Source organism: Leopardus geoffroyi, chromosome D4 (assembly GCF_018350155.1).
Source record: "Leopardus geoffroyi isolate Oge1 chromosome D4, O.geoffroyi_Oge1_pat1.0, whole genome shotgun sequence".
NCBI classification, from domain to species: domain Eukaryota; kingdom Metazoa; phylum Chordata; class Mammalia; order Carnivora; family Felidae; genus Leopardus; species Leopardus geoffroyi.
Window position 1 is genome coordinate 3,244,792 of NC_059342.1, and position 16,140 is coordinate 3,260,931.

Below are 16,140 nucleotides of genomic sequence, written 5' to 3' on the forward strand. Positions count from 1 at the left end.
GGGCAGCGGGAAACTCACAGCCAAGTGGCCGTCCCCGCTCCCCGGGGGAGCGGAGTCTCCTCCTGTGGGCCAGTGCTCTCGGCCACGGCCACGGCCCCGCCGCAAAGCTCCCCTCGCTCCTCCCCGTGCCCCGTGTCCCTCTGCAAAACGGAGACCCCCTCCCCGCCAGCGCCGGCTTGGAGGAAAGGGCACAGGAGGGGGGCGGGCCCACGGGCGGTGCTGGGGAGGCCTCGCTGCGATTTCAGCCCCCAGGCCGCACAGACGTGCTCCCGGGGGGCCCGCGGGCTCCGGGGAAGGGCTCCGGAATGACAGCGCCTGCGTGGTCAGCTGCCTTCCCAGAAGGCGTGGAATCTGCTGTCCTGGTCAGGGTGTGACCTGTCCTGTTTCCTCTCTTCGGACACCTCCCTGGCCCTGCGGGGGCTGCCCCAGACCAGGAGAAAGGGGGTCTGGAGCTGCCGGCAGACCCCTCTGTGCAGCGAGGACACACAGTGACTGGTGGCGTGTCTGGGCCTGCTGGGGGACAGGGCATGACCGCAGCCCACGGGACCGGGTCCTCCCCACTCACACCGCTCCTGGCCGAGCACGGGAGCCCCGAGGGGTCCGCCCGCCAGCCCCGGGGACAGCCCAGGGGGCCGCCTCCCCCTCGGTCACAGGCCGCTGTGGGGACACACGGTGGAAGGCAAGGAGCCGGGCAGAGGCCCGGGCCTGGCGGGGTCACATCCAGAAGAGGTCGGTGAGGGAGTCTACACAGGGTCTCTTATCACCACCTCCACGGGCCAGGACCAGCGTCCTCCCTCCCAGCCCCGCGCCCGGCCGACCCCCCGGGGGGTGGGGAGCAGAGAGCGGCGTCTGCCCACCTTCACCTCGTCCACGACAGGCGCCCTGCTGGGCCACCACTGCTCCACGCCTTCCCGGGCCCTGTTCCCCCGACGGCCCCACCCCCGACACTTCCCAAGCGCGGGCAGTGGAACTGGGGACAGACAGAGTGGGCCGCGGGCAGTCTTCCGGCCGTCTTCCGAGACCTCAGAGAGGCTCTGCGCAATTCTTTTTTTTAAATTTATTTTTGAGAGAGTGGGAGAGACAGAGCGTGAGCAGGGGAGGGGCAGAGAGAGAGAGAGAGAGAGACGCAGAATCCGAGGCAGGCTCCAGGCTCCGAGCTGTCAGCACAGAGCCCGACGGGGGGCTCGAACCCACGGACCGTGAGATCACGACCTGAGCCGAAGTCGGACGCTCAACCGACTGAGCCCCCCGGGCGCCCCGGGCTCCATGCAATTCTTACAGCCTGGAGTGGAGCACCCGTTCTGGTCTTCAACCTGCCATCATTTTGCAGCCTTGGCCTAAGAGTGTCCAAAGTCAGTCTCCTGTCTTCCTGTAAAGGCACCCCACGTGTTGCCTCAGCCCTGGACGTGGCTGGAGGCTGAGCTGGAGGCGGGTGCTGGGCTCTGGGAGAGGAGGGGTCAGGAGCCGCAGGCCAGGCTGTGACTTGTCACTGTCGATAAAACAGGCTTGCTGAGGTCACGCTGCCCTGACGGCGACTCCGCCTAGCGAGGGCCAGCCCCAGTGCTGGCCGAGAGAGTGAGCGCTCCCTCCTCCCCCTCGGAGAACTTTCTAGAAGGATGCTGGGAATGGGGCTCTGGAGCCACGTCGCCTCTGTGCCAGTGTCCGTCCCTCCCCGTCCTGGTAATGTCACCTCTCCAAGCCACTTCTCTTGCTTTAGGCTTGTGTAAACTCCGGGAGTGAGATTTGCATGCTGGGTCCTGGGGCAGGCTGCATTTCCCGACGAGGTCACACCAGCACCCCCTCCCCCCCCCCCAAACGCTTCTTCCAGTGTGACTGACCTTTCTGCCCGGGGTCCCTGTCCCCTGGAGCCTGCCACAGGGGCACAGAGGCCCCTGGGACCCTCTCTCCGGCTTTGGAAGACGCTCCCACGGCCAGCCCCAACTCGCCAGCCGGGAGCACCTGCAGCCAGTACCCCGTCCCCTAGCTGACTCCCGCAGGACCCTGGGCCAGAGGCGCCCAGGTGAGCCCTGCCCCAGCTCCCGCCCCACAGAGCCAGGAGACGTCTCGAGGATCGCGGCTGCTCTCAGCCACTGCGTTTTGAGGAGTTTTCTCGCTTAGTCGTTGTGCCGGAACAGGTGCGCGACAATAAGGGAATTCATTTCCACGCTCCTGAATCTGAGGGCAGGCTTCCCAGCAACGTGGGGCGTCTTCCAAAAATGTGGACCGTATGCCTCACGTTATGAATAAAACACCTGTTGCCTCCACTGACCATCCCAGGACCGATTTCTAAGGTTTCGGGAAGCGGCTCTTTGGTCCGTCATAAAGCGGAAAGCGCGTCCTATGCCACACCCCTCTTGGGGTCCCCAGGCCACCTCACCCCCAGTCTCTACAGGTACCTGGGCTCTCACTCTTTCCTTTTCTCAGCAGAAATTTGCTGGAAATAACAAGCAAGGGGCCGGTGACCTACAAGTTTGCCTGGACATCTGGAAAATAATTTTAAATATTTATGTGTGATCCGCAGCAGATAACAGGTTTGCCGTGGGGAGCTTCAGTTACGAAGTGAGCCAGTGGAGGAGGAAAAGAAACGTTCTCTGCAGAGAAAGCATTTTATATTCCTGCTTGAAAGACGGCTCTTTTCTGCTTAAATGTGTGTGAAAAAGTGAAGCGGGCTCACAAAGGAAAGTTGTCGGAGAGAAGCTGAGTGGTTGGAATGAAGGGGTGCCCTCGGACTGGGAGTCTAAGGGAGGGGCAGGAGCATTGGCTGGGAACCCCCACCCCCACTGCCCATGCAGGACTTGTCAGGTCCTTCCCGGGGCAGCTTCCGGGGTGGGGGGACTACTGTTCCACGGTCGGAAACCAGGCCACTGTGACAGGGACACAGGGTGTGTGCTCACCCTCTCCCTCTCCCTCTGGGGCACCCGGTCCCGCTGCAGGTGTATGTGGCCTTGAGAGCTCTGTTTGCACTCTGGTCCCTTAGTTCCTGCATCTTCTTTCACGTTCCGCCGGCCGGATGTGGAAGGCCCGGATGGCGACAGGCCCTCTGGGTCCTGAGTGACCGGTGGAGCAGACCCCCTCCCCACCTGCATCCGACTGGGGCGGGGGGAGGGGGGAGACGCATGCTCATTGCGTTAATCCGCAAGCTCATCTCGCCTGGGCCAGAGTACCTGCGGACACGTGGAGGACAGTTGCGCGTCTGAGTTTTCCCGCGTTTGCGGACTTAGCTGGTGGTGTTCTCGGAATAAGTGAGAGGGAGAGGCGTGTGCCTTTCTAGGGACATGTGGTGAGTGGGGGGAGGGCAAAGAGGGAGAGAGAGACTCCCACGCGGGCTCCGTGCCGAGCTCTGCGCTGTCAGCACAGAGCCTGATGTGGGGCTCAAGCCCAGAAACGGTGAGATGGTGACTGAGCCGAAATCAAGAGCCGGACGCTCAACAGACTGAGCTGCCACCCCCCCCCCCCTTTCTTTACACCTGTTCTTCATGGTGGCCTGGCTGAGCAGCCTCGTCTAAACAGTTCGGCTGGATTGTTCCTGGATTGTTCTCATCGCTAGCCACAGCTGGCGGGAAAAGAGCGAGTGAGTGAGGACATGACTTGTAATCGAGCCCTGTAGCTGGCCGTGTCCTGGGAAACCCGGCGTCTGGGACTCTGGAGGGACACCCAGGCACCCAGGAAAGGACGGAGGTGAAGTGGGGGAGCGTTACACTTGCGGTCCCCAGGTGTGCTGTGCGTGCACGTACACGCTCGCCCATACAGGTGCTGTCTCCCTCCTGCCCGTGCGCGAGGCACCTACCCCCGCGGGCCGTGCAAGCCTGCTCAGAATCGGATCGCCCGTGGGCGCCCGCCACCTTCAGCTCCGGGGCGCACGAGCTCACCTTCGTGGACAGTCGTCAAGCGCCACGTTTTCCCTGGAAAACGACGAAGAGAAACGTGCAAAAGGCTGCAAACAGGGACTGCAATCTCTGCGCCCGAGATGGCACCTTAAGCGGTTTTGTTGTGGATTTTCCTGTCCAAGGGGAGACCTTGCGTGGGGACGTGGGGACGTGGGGACACCATTTCTGTTCACCATTATGTATGGCTGAGCCGCGGGCCTGGCCGCGTGCTGTGGCCAGTGGCTGAGCCCGTGTCCACGCAGAGGGCTTTACTGCAATTAGGGCCTAGAAACACCCAGGTTTCCTAAGTAGATTAGGAGGCTCTTTGAAAACTGAAGCTAAAATCCACTATGGATAGAATCCAAAAGCTTGCCTGTGTCTTTCCCTTCTTTCCCACCTTCTCCTTCTTTTTCTGAGCTACAGGAATGATCTTGGCCACATCCTTCTATCTTTTCAGTGTCCAGGGGTTTGATTTAAAGGGTTTTTTTTTTTTTTTTTTTTTGCACAAACTGCATGCCATGAATGCTTGGGTCTGCAAAGAGCAGGCGGGATCCCGGCCACAGCAAGTTACATCTGACTGCTGAGCGCTTAGGCGATGGCGATTTTAACGTGGCTCGCAGGAGTTGTGGTTCCCTGCACAACCTTCTGACACGTGGGACGGCGAATTCCAAGTTTATGATTGTATCTGCTCCCTCCTCCCGCGGGAGACAGATTCCTCCCCGAGCTGTGGCTGCTCGAGAGGATGAGTGGGCTGTGGAATCGTGTTCTGCTCTTTTCAGCGGGCAGACTTGTCTTCTTCAAGCTTCGGGAGGCGGGGGCCGTGGCAATGATGTTGGGGTGGTACCGACTCGGGCTCCCTCCTCAGCCTCACTTAAAAAGTGGCTAAAAAGGCGAATCTCCCAGCCTGAGCCATGAGGCCCAGACATGAGGGCTGGGGCGTCCCCAGGGTGGGCTACCACACGGATGTGACCGCAGGGACCCCAAATTCCTTGACCCTCCTCCAAGTGGGAGGTGGGGTCCCCGCCCCCCTCCCTCCATTCCGGGTGGGTCTGTGGCCACCTCACCCCATTACCTAGCATTGTGGGAGGGGGGAGGTCGCTGACTTCGGAATTCTGGAAGATTTGCCTCGTCCTTTTGGGACACCTGCTCTCAGGATGCTCCCTCCCAACGTGGCGGCATGCTGTGAAGGAAGCCCAAAGCCCGTGGAGAGGCCACATGCGAGCGTTCCCAGGGTCACCGGCCCCATGACTCCGGCCATTCTGGGGGGACCTCTGCCGGGGATGTGGGCTCAGGGAGCAGAGCGGTGTCCCCGCCGTGCCCAGCCCGAATCCTGACCCACGGCACCCGGGAGCACGGCTGATGTGTTCAGCTGGGGGTGTGTCCCACAGTAAGGGACACCTGGGTCCCAGGTGGGTCTCCCTTCCTGACGGACCTGAGGTCCAGGGCCGAGGTGGCAGAGGTGCAGCCTGCAGGCATGGGTCCTTCCAGGCGCACGGCCCCTCCAGCTGCTGGCCGCCACCCCTTCGCACGACGGGGCCAGAGAGCGGAGCCGGGCTGCCCGTGGTCGGCGGCTCCCGGTGGCTCCAGCTGGCCGCCCTCTCCTTGGATGAGACCCTGTCCCGCTGGGGGGCCGGGCTCTGTAGTCATGGGCACGAGGCTCGGGGCAGCTCTTGGACGAGGGAAGACGGGGTCCACCCGAGAGGGAGGTGAGCCGGGAGGAACGAGGCTGCCTCCAGGCCCAGCTGGCTGAGTGTCCTCGTCCCCGCGATGTCTGGACACGGCCGTGCTGGCCTGCCGCGTGCGTCTGTGGGACGTGCTCAGGCCCCACTGTGTGGAGACGTGACCCACACACACCCTTTGCTCGGGACCCACCGTGGCTCCTCGTCTGTGATGCGAGCGCGGAACCGTGGGAGCCGTTTTGTCCCGTGGACCCAGGAGAGGGAGCCGGGCCGGGGTCTGGGGCGCCTCCTGAGGAAAAGGACAGAGCCCGGGAGAGCAGTTGGTGGGAGCTTCCCACTCTGTCTACTTTTTTAAAACAGTTAAGACTTCCTCCCTTCCTCCCTTCCTCCCTTTCTTTCTTTCTTTCTTTCTTCTTTCTTTCTTTCTTTCTTTCTTCTTTCTTTTTCTTTCTTCTTTCTTTCTTTCTTCTTTCTTTCTTTCTTTCTTTCTTCCTTCTTTCTTCTTTCTTTCTTTCTTTCTTCTTTCTTTCTCTTTCTTTCTTTCTCTTTCTTTCTTTCTTTCTTTCTTTCTTCTTTCTAGACAGTTTTAAGGTTCACAGCAAAAGACTGTCCTTGCCCCCCCACATGCACAGCCTCCCCCACCGTCAACACCCCCACAGGAGGGGGCATTTCTGACAGCCGACGTATCTACACGGACGCATCGTCATCACCCAAAGGCCACAGCTTACTTAAGGTTTACTCCCGCTGTTGCACAAGCTAGGGGTTGGGACACATGTGTAATGGCCGGTGTCCTGCAGGCTTGTCTCGCTGCCCCAAAAGTCCCCTGCGCTCCAGCCTTCACCCGTCTCTCCCCAGCCCCTGGCAGCCGCTGATCGCTTTGCTGTGTCCGTAGATTTGTGTTTTGCAGGATGTCATAGGGTTGGAATCCTACACTGGGCAGCCTTTCCAGGCAGGCGTCTTCCACTTGGCAAAATGCCCTTAAGTTTCCTCCGTATCTTTTCATGCCTGGAGAGCTCGTTTCTTCTTCACCCGGGATGATATTCTGCTGTGTGCACGGACCACGGTGTTTTGATCCGTCACCTCCTGGAGGACCTCTCGGGAGCCTCCACATTCGAGCAACTGTGAGTAAGGCTGCTGAAACACCCGTGGGCGGGTCTCCGTGTGGGCCTAAGCGCTCGAGTCACTCGGCGAAGCGCCACGGAGCCTGGCTGCTGGGTCGGCTGGCAGAAGCATGTTTAATTTTGCGAGAAACCGTCACACCGTCTTCCAGACTGGCTGCGTCAGTTTTCATCCCTTCCAGCAGCAAGGACGGCTCCCGCCGCGCCGCGTCCCCACCAGCGCCGGCTGCCAGCGTCTCGGATTCCGGTCATTCTGTTAGGTGTAAGGTGGCGTCTCATTGTTTGCATGGAGCTGCTTCCCTGGCGTGGCGACGAAGGCCGGTTTCATCGGACGGACCTGAGCGGGACATCCCCACCCTGGAGCGTGACCGGGCAGGGAGGGGGCTCGGGGGGTGCGGCCCAGACCTGGCCTGGTGGCTGAGACTTCCTGTCGTCTCCGGCCCCTCCTGGCCCTCCGGCCCCTCCTGGTCCCTCGCACCACACCGCCCTTGGCTGGTGCGGAAGCCCATTTGGAGGCTCTTCAGGGAGAGGGGCCGGTGAGTGGAGGGAGGGGGGAGGAAGAGAGGCTTCTCAGGAGGGGCGGGACTTGGGGCAGCCACGTCCTTTCTTCTGTGGGACACAGAGCCTGGAATGTGCCCTTGAAGCCGACTCTCAACACCCACAAAGCAGCTCTTTGAGCAGTGAGCTCATCTGTCCTCCCTGAGTGACTCCGGGCCTGTGTCACGCTTCTCCATGTGGGAGTGGAGAGAGGGACACGGAACGCCATCCCAGCCACAGCGGGGAGGGGCCGCGGCGGCTAAGTTAGCTTGGGCACTACCGTCTTGGAGGCCGAGCGCACAGGCAGCAGATGTCTGGCTAGGACATCAGTGCGCCCCGGGGGCTCCACCAGGCAGTGGGGGACATCCCCCTACTCACTCCCAGGGACGGAGCGTGTCCAGATATGCAAAGACGAGGAAGCAACTAAGAAGAGGAAAAACAAACGGGCAATAAATAAGGCGGGAAAGAAGCAGCTGCTCCCGCTTGGACGCCACCAGAAAACCGGGGACCTGAGGCCAGAAACCAGGTCCCCGAAGTCGCTCGGAATTTGGCATCACTTTTCCTGGGGTCTTGAAGGCATTTTGCTCTCGGGCTGGGGCTCAGCAACAGCGAGTCGCTGAACTTCCGGGAACGGTCGTGGCCAGGCCACTTGCGCCGGGGGCGTGCGGGGGCCGCCCCTGTTCCTGTGTCTGGGTCCTGCGCCCAGTCCATGGGAGGGACCCAGAGCCACGGGGCTCCCAGCTCTCAGTGCCTGCACCCCACGGTGGGGGCCTGGCCGGGGGGGGGGGCACGGGGAGACCGGCACACTGCCCGCCCTGCCCGCCATGTCTTCTCAGGACCAGGGCTGCCGCTCTGAGTTGAAGAAGCGGCCAGGAGAGCGTGGAGGCGGGAGGACAGGGACCCAACAGGGAGCCCACGTTTTGGACTCCGAAGATGCCGAGACTTGCGCCTGGTTGGCCGCCGTGTGCAAGTATCTAGGGCGGGGCCTCCGGGAAGCAGGACCTGATGGCAAGCAGTTGATTTGGGGGGTGATCACAGCAAGCGATCTCCCCTCCCACTCCACGTTCCTGGCTGAGGATGTCAGGACCCCAGGGCCGCTGGGGCTGTGACAGTGGCCGCTCCGGGGCACTGGTACGTTACGTACAGGGATCCTTAGCCTGGTGATGAAAGTTGAAAATATTCTTTCTCTTTCCCTGCAAGCGCATCTCGGGTTCCTGTGCTCCAGGATCTGCTGTCCCCTGACGGCTTCTGGGGTTCGTGTATTGCTCGGGCAAGTCGTCCCTGAGCCAGGCTCATAAAGATCCCCTCCTGCATTTTCTATTACCCGTCGCACACCGATACACTGAACCCAACCTGTGTTTGTCCTGTGTGTGCCGTGAGGGACTTGGGTCTCTGTTCTGCTCGGCTAGGTGGTGGTGGTGACGGCACATACTCGTCGTACCCTCACATTCCTTCCCATAGTTTCCCGGCCGTGCAGCCTTCCTGGGTTCCCCACTCCCTCCTTGGAATTTCCTGCATTCCGGCAAAGGGACTGGATTCGCTCCTTCCTCCTTGGCTCCTGTGTATCCCTGAGAGACCCCGGGCTGACTTCTGCTTCTCCACAGACCCTCATGGCAAGTCTCCTGGATCCTGACTGACCTTGCTGGGCGGGAGTGACGTGACCTTCCAGCTCCTGTCCCTTCCCACTTTCACACGTGCTTGTCTTTGCAGATGATTCCTTGCGCCTAGAATGGCCTGTTCTGCCTCTGTTCTCCTGTCTGGGTAAAGCCCACATTTCCCTGACACCAGGGGCCACCTCCGGTCTCTCGCAGGTTCTCCCTGAGCCGTCTGAGCCCCGAGCAGCAAGCCTTCCCCTGGCTGACTCATGCAGGTCAGAGCCTGGACATCCAGGCGTGGTCCCTGTACCTTGTGACACTCAGGCCTATCTCTTGTTTTTGCAAGGCCTGGAGCCTTGATGGGGACACGGCCGAGGAGCCGGCTGTCTCTGGGAGAGGAGGTACGTTCCGTGCAATCAGATGGGGACGCATCTGGCAACAGAGAGGAGACGGGCCCGAGGCGGTGGAGTCTCTCTGCGGCCTGAAGGTCGGGCCGCCCTGCGCGGCCCTTGTGGGTTCAGCTGGAGGGATGTAGCCAGAAACCATGGCTGGATGTCCTGCCCGGCCTGTGAGCAGCTTCTTTGCAAAATGAATGAATGAATGAGTGAATGGGTAACACATTTTGTTCTTCAAATCCCAAAGCCTTCTGCAACCCTGAAAACATGCGGGCCCCTGGACGGCCTTACCAGGATGGGGCCGCCCAGCTCCACTCAGAGGGAGGGACGATGGCCAGGTCGTGTTAGGATGACCACCTCCTGGTCGGCCCTGACCTGCCGTGCCTGCCCGGACGGACACCTCCCGTTCAAACGGTCTCCCTGCGCCCTGGAATGGGAGTAACGTGGCTGGCCGTCTCCTGCCGAGGGAGGTGTTGGTTTCCTGCTCCCTGAGGGTGCGGACCGGCCGCACGTCTGGCCGCTCGGCCGCAGCACACTCCCGGGCCTGCTGAGAGGTGGAGGGTCACCCTGGACCTTGGTCTGCTCAGCTCAGAGTCACTGAGGGAGACCAGCCGCTTTTGAGCCTCAGATGCCGGCCGGCTCCATGGTGGAGGCACCGCTCTGGTCGGTGGGACTTTTCCTGCCATGTCTCTGTCAGTCCGTCGGCAAGCCTCGCCCCCCGCGGAATGTTCTGCAAAGCTGGGATGGCCGAGTACCAACGCACAGGCGCCCCCTCCCCCTTGGCATACATCACAAAGTCATTGCAGGCAGCGTCTGGATGCAGCCTCAGAATCTTTCTCCCCACTTGCCGAGAACCCTGTTCCAGACCCTTCATGAACATTCTAGACCATCTGTGTGACTCGGTGAGTTAGGAGGCGTCTCGCAAGCCGGCTACTCATGGCTGGAGTGCAAACGCTGGCCCGTGTCCACAATGGGAGTCGCTGACAGCACTGGGCAGGCAGCCGGTAGGGGCTCCCAGCGCACTTGTCCTGATTCCCGGAGGGGGGAGACGGAGCCCAGGCCAGGCGAGTGGAGGGCAGCAGACACACCCAGCAGGACGGTGGGGAGTAGACGCCCTGTGTGGACACGCCGCATGCCGGGGCTTCCTCCTGGGAACTGCACACGAGATTGGCCAGCATCCGGCGGGAGGTGAAGCCAGCGTTTCCAGGAGGCCAGAACAGGTGCCGGAGGTGTGGCTGCCGCGCCGGCCCCGCAGCCCATTTTCCAGATGGGAACACTGAGGCTCAGAGAAGTCAGGCGACCTGTGTGGGATCCCTGGTTGGTAAACACAGAGCAGGGTTAGAGCCGGCTCCTCGGTTCTTGTCCATGCGAGATTCTCTAAGGAGCGTCGGTTGTTGCTTCCTTGGGATCCACTTTGGGGACACTTCCCCTTGTTGGAAAAAACCTCGCACTCTCAGGACCAAGGCTGAGGCTGGCGAGGTCTGTGGTCCCCCCCTCCCGGGTATGACAACGAGCACAGATCCTCTCGCTGCGGTGGAAAATGGCTTTCTGCTCCGAACGACCTGTTAGAGCTTCAGAAGGTGTTGCCTGAAACTCAACGGACATTAGTTAAATGCCTGTGTTTGCTAGTAATTCCCCGCCATGCAGGCGAATTACGGCGCCTTGAGTCTTGCACGGCCGGGGTGCGTGAGATGTGGTGCCCGCCAGACCCGCACTGCAGCAGGTGGCGATGTGAGCACCTGGCCTCTCCCCTCCTTGACGGTGCTTGGTGCCAGCGGCTGGGACGAGCCCGCGGAGGGGCGGGGGAGGGACGCAGAGCTGTGTGTCCTGATGATCCGTGGCCGCCCCCACCCCACATTTAGAGGTTTCGAGCAGCATTTACTGTGTGCCCTGACTTGTGGGTGAGGAATTTGGGCAGGGCTCACCCTGCTCCTCCTGGAGCCGATGCAGGTCCTGTGGTGACACCCAGCCGGGGGTGGGCTGGCCGGGGGGGTCCAGGACCACTTTGCTCACGGGGGGCGGCCTGGCCAGAGCACCTACACTTGGCCTTTCCAGCAGGGCCCTTGGATTTTCTCCATTGCAGCTGGGCTTCCAAGAGATGAGGGGGGAGCTGTAAAGCTAGCAATCTGGCCCCAGGTACACCGGAAGTCCTCCTCTGCTGCGCCCCCCACCCCCCCCACGGTCATGGGAGTCAGTCTGCCCCCCAGAGAAGGAAGGCGGCCGCCCTCGGCAATGGGCGGAGGGAGCAGGGAAGCCTTCGCAGCCTTCTAGCATCCCCTGAAGGACAAGTGCAGCCACCTGGGGGTGGGGCAGCGACAGGACGAGGGTCCTGTGAGCCCTTCCTCAGCGCTTGGCGCCCTGAGTCTGGGCTCTGGAGTCAGCTTCCTGTACTTTTCCTGTGTGGCCCCCCAATCACTCACTGCCCTTCCCGGGGCCCCATGAGCCTTCCCCTGGACCCTCACTGCCCCATCGAGGTTTATGGGGACTTTGCTCCTCCCTTCCCCTACCTCCCCTCCCCTCCCAGTCCTCTCCTCCCCTGTCCCTGCCCTTCCCCCCTCCCCCACCCCCCCTGGGGGTGCACCCTGCCTGTGGGCCCCCACTGGCTCCCTGTGCATTGTCCCTGTTCCCGCAGGTGCCTGACCCACAGGGCACATTGAACAATAATTAGCTCAGTCATATTTTCATAATAAGAGAACATGACAGCAATTCTATGATCTGTTAGTCGTGAAACAACAAATGCTGATATATACCCTGAGAGGTCTGCCTCTGGGGGGGTGAGAGGGGGCTCAGAGTTAGCAGGAACCTTCTAGAGACAGACCCTGTGGCCAGCCACCAAACACCAATCACTCCTGGGCCACATGCTTTCCAACACTTCTCTGAGCCACGGCCCTGTTCCTTCCAAAGACAGCAGGATCTGAGTCCTGGTCCCTGGGCCTCGTGGCGGCAGGGCCACGTGGCTATTGCTACCTCCTGTCCCAGATGTGACGGTAGAGACGTGGGCTTGAGTCTTCCTGCCCAGAGCTTTGAGGCCGGTCTGCAGGCCCTGCGACCGCCCCCCTCCTGCCGTCCGGTTCCCCCGGGGATGCTGGTGGCCACGGGCTGGGTTATCTTCAGGTATGGAGAAACCAGGGGTCTGGGTCAAACATCTGCCAAAGTCAAGGTCCTCCTCAGCAGAGAGGGGGTGGGCTCTACGCCCCCTGCCGGTGCTCGGCCAGAGCTGAGCGTGGCCACCCCTGGGGTACCAGGCCACGATGACCACCCGTGAGGCCCTCACCCACGTGGCCGGCCTCTCCCCCGCCACCCGTGGGGCCACCAGAGACCCGGTCAGCCGGTGTCTGGAGGCCCAGGGAGGGAGTGAGGCCCCACGGCCAGGGGGGTCTAAGTCAGACGCTAAGAAGCAAGGAAGTTTCTGTGGGCGGACGCAGATGCAGATCTGTCTCCTTCTAGAACAGCCCGAAGCTTCCTTCTTGGAAGTGAACGCATTGGATGTATTGGCGGGTGCACGGGCCTGGCCCCGGCTCAGCTCCATCTGGAGTGTCACCTGGTCTTGTGAGTGTGCTGCACCCAGGCCACCTGACCGAGGGGCCAGGGTGACGCTGGCTGGTCCCGCTGCGCCCAGGAACATCACCTGTCTTCTGCATCTGTGTTCGGTTCCCATCTGGGCCTGGCTGTCCCTACTTCTCCCATATCTGAATAGCCGAGGAAGCCCCTCATGCCGGAGGCCCCGGCCGTGCAAGCGCCCGCAGGGGCTCCGAGGAACTTGATCCAGCTTATCCCCCAAAGGGGAGCCCGGTTAAGTTGCATTGAGTCTCTGCAAGGCCCTGTCCTCTTTATAAAGACAATTTCCGTCTTGAGGGTCTCCGGGCCCCGGTACCTTCTGCTCTGACCTTGCTCGGGAAAATGGAGATGGGGACACTGAAGCATCACGGGAGATGCAGCCCAGGAGGAGTGTGACCGAGCAGGGGACGGCGTCTCTGTGCTGTTTACAGCTTCCTGCAGCGTTCAGTGATGCTGTGTGGGCTCCAAGTACGCAGGTAGGTAAAGTGTGTTCTGGGAGAAACTTCTCAGAGTTTATACTTTTCTCCTTTGGCAAGAACGGTGTGCCTGCAGTCACGGAGGAGGCTGCGGGAGGAAGGCCGGCTTCTCGGGGGCCACTGTCTCCGGGTGGCCTGGGCCAGCAGACCCGGCTGCCGGTGCAAGACCTTGTATGCATTTTGCCGACTGCCACCAGCTGCCACCATGCTGAGGCCACCAAACGCTCTTAGGCTGGTACCTGGGGAGATGTGCACATAGCTTCCACCGATGGAAAGTTGGAATGCTGCAGGTGGCCAGGCCGGGAGCGCAGCGAGTGGAGGTGTGCGGGAGCGGAGGCGCGGCCACCTCTGGGACACGCGTGCAGGTGGAGCGGGCAGGCCCTCCCGTTCGGTGGCTCCCTGGCCCTCTGCGGACAGGCCTGGCAGACAGAGGATGCATCCCCGGCCCCTCTCCCTGCCCCACCCTGCCTCAGCTGGGCCAGCGAGCAGGCTCTGTCTGTCCCCCGTTCTCGTGGCAGAACACTGCAGAGCAACATGCGGACCTGAGGGGACCCTCCCTGTCGGGACCCCTGCAGAGGCTCTCGGTGCACATCCCCCCGGGAGCCTGCGCTCAGCAGAGGGACCGCCTCCACTGGGCTCGGGTGCACACCGAGAGTGCCAGGGCCCCGCTGGGCGCTGGGCGACCGGAGGGCCGGCCGTGGGGGAGGGGCCGTTCCTCCTGCCAAGAGGCTTCTTCCCAGAACCAAGTGCTCTGGAGTAAACAACGCTGAGAACACAGGGAAACAGCATCTCCTCCGCGCTCACTGCCCCACGGCTGCCTCCTCGGTTCACTGGAAACAGAACGGGCCTCGGTTGTGAAATTCTGCTCCTGCGCGGTCAGCACCTCCCGCGTGCTCCCGGCCGTGTTTATGCACAAACGATTACGTGCTGTGTCGGTCTCCGGGGGAGTCCGGGCAGCAGACAGCCGGCCCGAGAGGGAGGCCGGGGGCACGCACACGTTGCACAGGCCGGCCCGGGCCTGGATCCCCCGCGCCGGTGGCCCCGGGAAGGCGGTCAGCTGACGCTGGGGTGCAGGCTGCCCGGAAGCGGACCCCAGGGCCGAGTGCGCAAGCTTGTGAACCCACCTCGGGTGCCGTCTGGACGCCGACGACAACACTCTGCGGCCGGCCTCCGTCTTCCCCATCTGCCGGGGCGCGGGGATGGGTGGCCCCCCCTTGTGTCCTGGGGGGGGGGGGACGCAAGTCTCCAGGGGCGGGGTGTGGCCCACTCACTGGTGGGAGAGGAGCTGACCGGGGCCCAGCTCTTGCCCTCTCCCCCGGGGCTGCCCTGACCCGAAGGGCAGCAGGTATCATTGCCCTCGGAGCAGTTTAGAGCCGGTCCTGTGGGCCGTGTGCATGGCGCTCGGGGCCCTCACCATCTGTCAGACCCAGAGCTGTGCAGGGCGTAGGCTGAGGCCCCTCGCAGTTGCCCGTTTCTGCTGCCTTATTGGAGGGAAGGGGCCGGGAGGTACCACAGGTTTCTCTCTTCACTGGCTTGCATTATGCCGCCCAAACTCGTGACACCAGGCCCCCGGGGGCCCTGTCAACTCACAGCAAACGAACAATACGTTCAAGCTCTGTGTGCGGTGCTCACGGCACCTGGTGGGGGCCACGGCTCGGCTTTGGGACTCCACACCTGCTCAAGTGAGTACGTCCCTGTGGGGTGTCACCCATGCAGCTGTGACGTGTCTGTACCCCAGGGTGTCGGGAAGAGAAACGGGACACAGAGTTCTGCAGGCAGAGGGAGACATTTGAGAGGGTCTGAGGTCAACTAGGATGTCAAGGCAAAGTACCAGGACGCCACACTCCCCTCCCCCCGCCCACACCAAGGGTCTTAAGAAAATGGGTCCCAGAATCCCTGGAACAATGCAGCCAGCTTTCACTCCACACTCTGTTTGCCTGGTCACCCAACAGTCCCCACCCCTCACCCTCCTGGCTTCTGTGGGCCATCTGGGAAGTCCCGGGGGGCCCCATCACCGCCCCGCTCTGGTCACCAGGCTGGAGGGAGGCAGATGAGCAGGCTTCCTCAGGGTCCCTCAGGCCAACAGGGGTGGCCTCCGTGTGCGTGCTGCGCCCCTCCTGGGTGGGTGTTGGCTCCGTGGGAGGTGTGGGTGGGCCACACAGCCCCATGGAGATGTCAGTTTCCAAAACAGGAACACCTCCCAAAGTCTACGGCCCTCTGCTTAAGGACCAACCTCGCACGAGGCCTGGAGCCCAAGCCATACTCTGCTGCTGGCAGCATGACCTTGGGCAGACTAGACTTTCATGGGCTGAGAATATTGCCTCCTTGGAAGAAAGTTCCGAGACATTTAATGGGAGAACGTGGGTGAAAGCCCCGAGCTCGGTGAGTTTTAACCCCAGTTAGTGCCTTTCTTCGTCATTGAAGAAACAGGATGGGGGGAAAGGCTGTTGGGAACAGGTTGTTGGAGAAGAGGCCACACAGGCTCCCCACCCCCACCCCAGGCCTCTGTCAGAGGGCCCAGAGGCCCCGGAAGCAGGAAGCACAAGATGTGGAAGAGCCCTTGGGTGACGGTGAGTGCGCGTGCACACACACACACACACACACACACACACACACATGTAAATACGCACACACCAAGACCCAGCCCTTTCCCCAGGAGCCTGCTTTCCCACGTGGGGGCAGAAACGTGGCTCATTCCAGGAAGGCTCCCGGCTGAGCCAACTTTCCAAGTGTGGGTGTCTTGCAGGGTGCCATTCACAGGGTCTGGAAATCCAGAGGCCACGAGGGTGTGAGAGGGGCCACGTAGGGCCCGCCACATGTCCGCGTCCTTGAGTTTTGCTGTAGGACTTGACTGAATTTTAATGGTACATGGCCAAGGGTGAAAGTCACCATGATGGGGATTTTTCAAGACTCCTC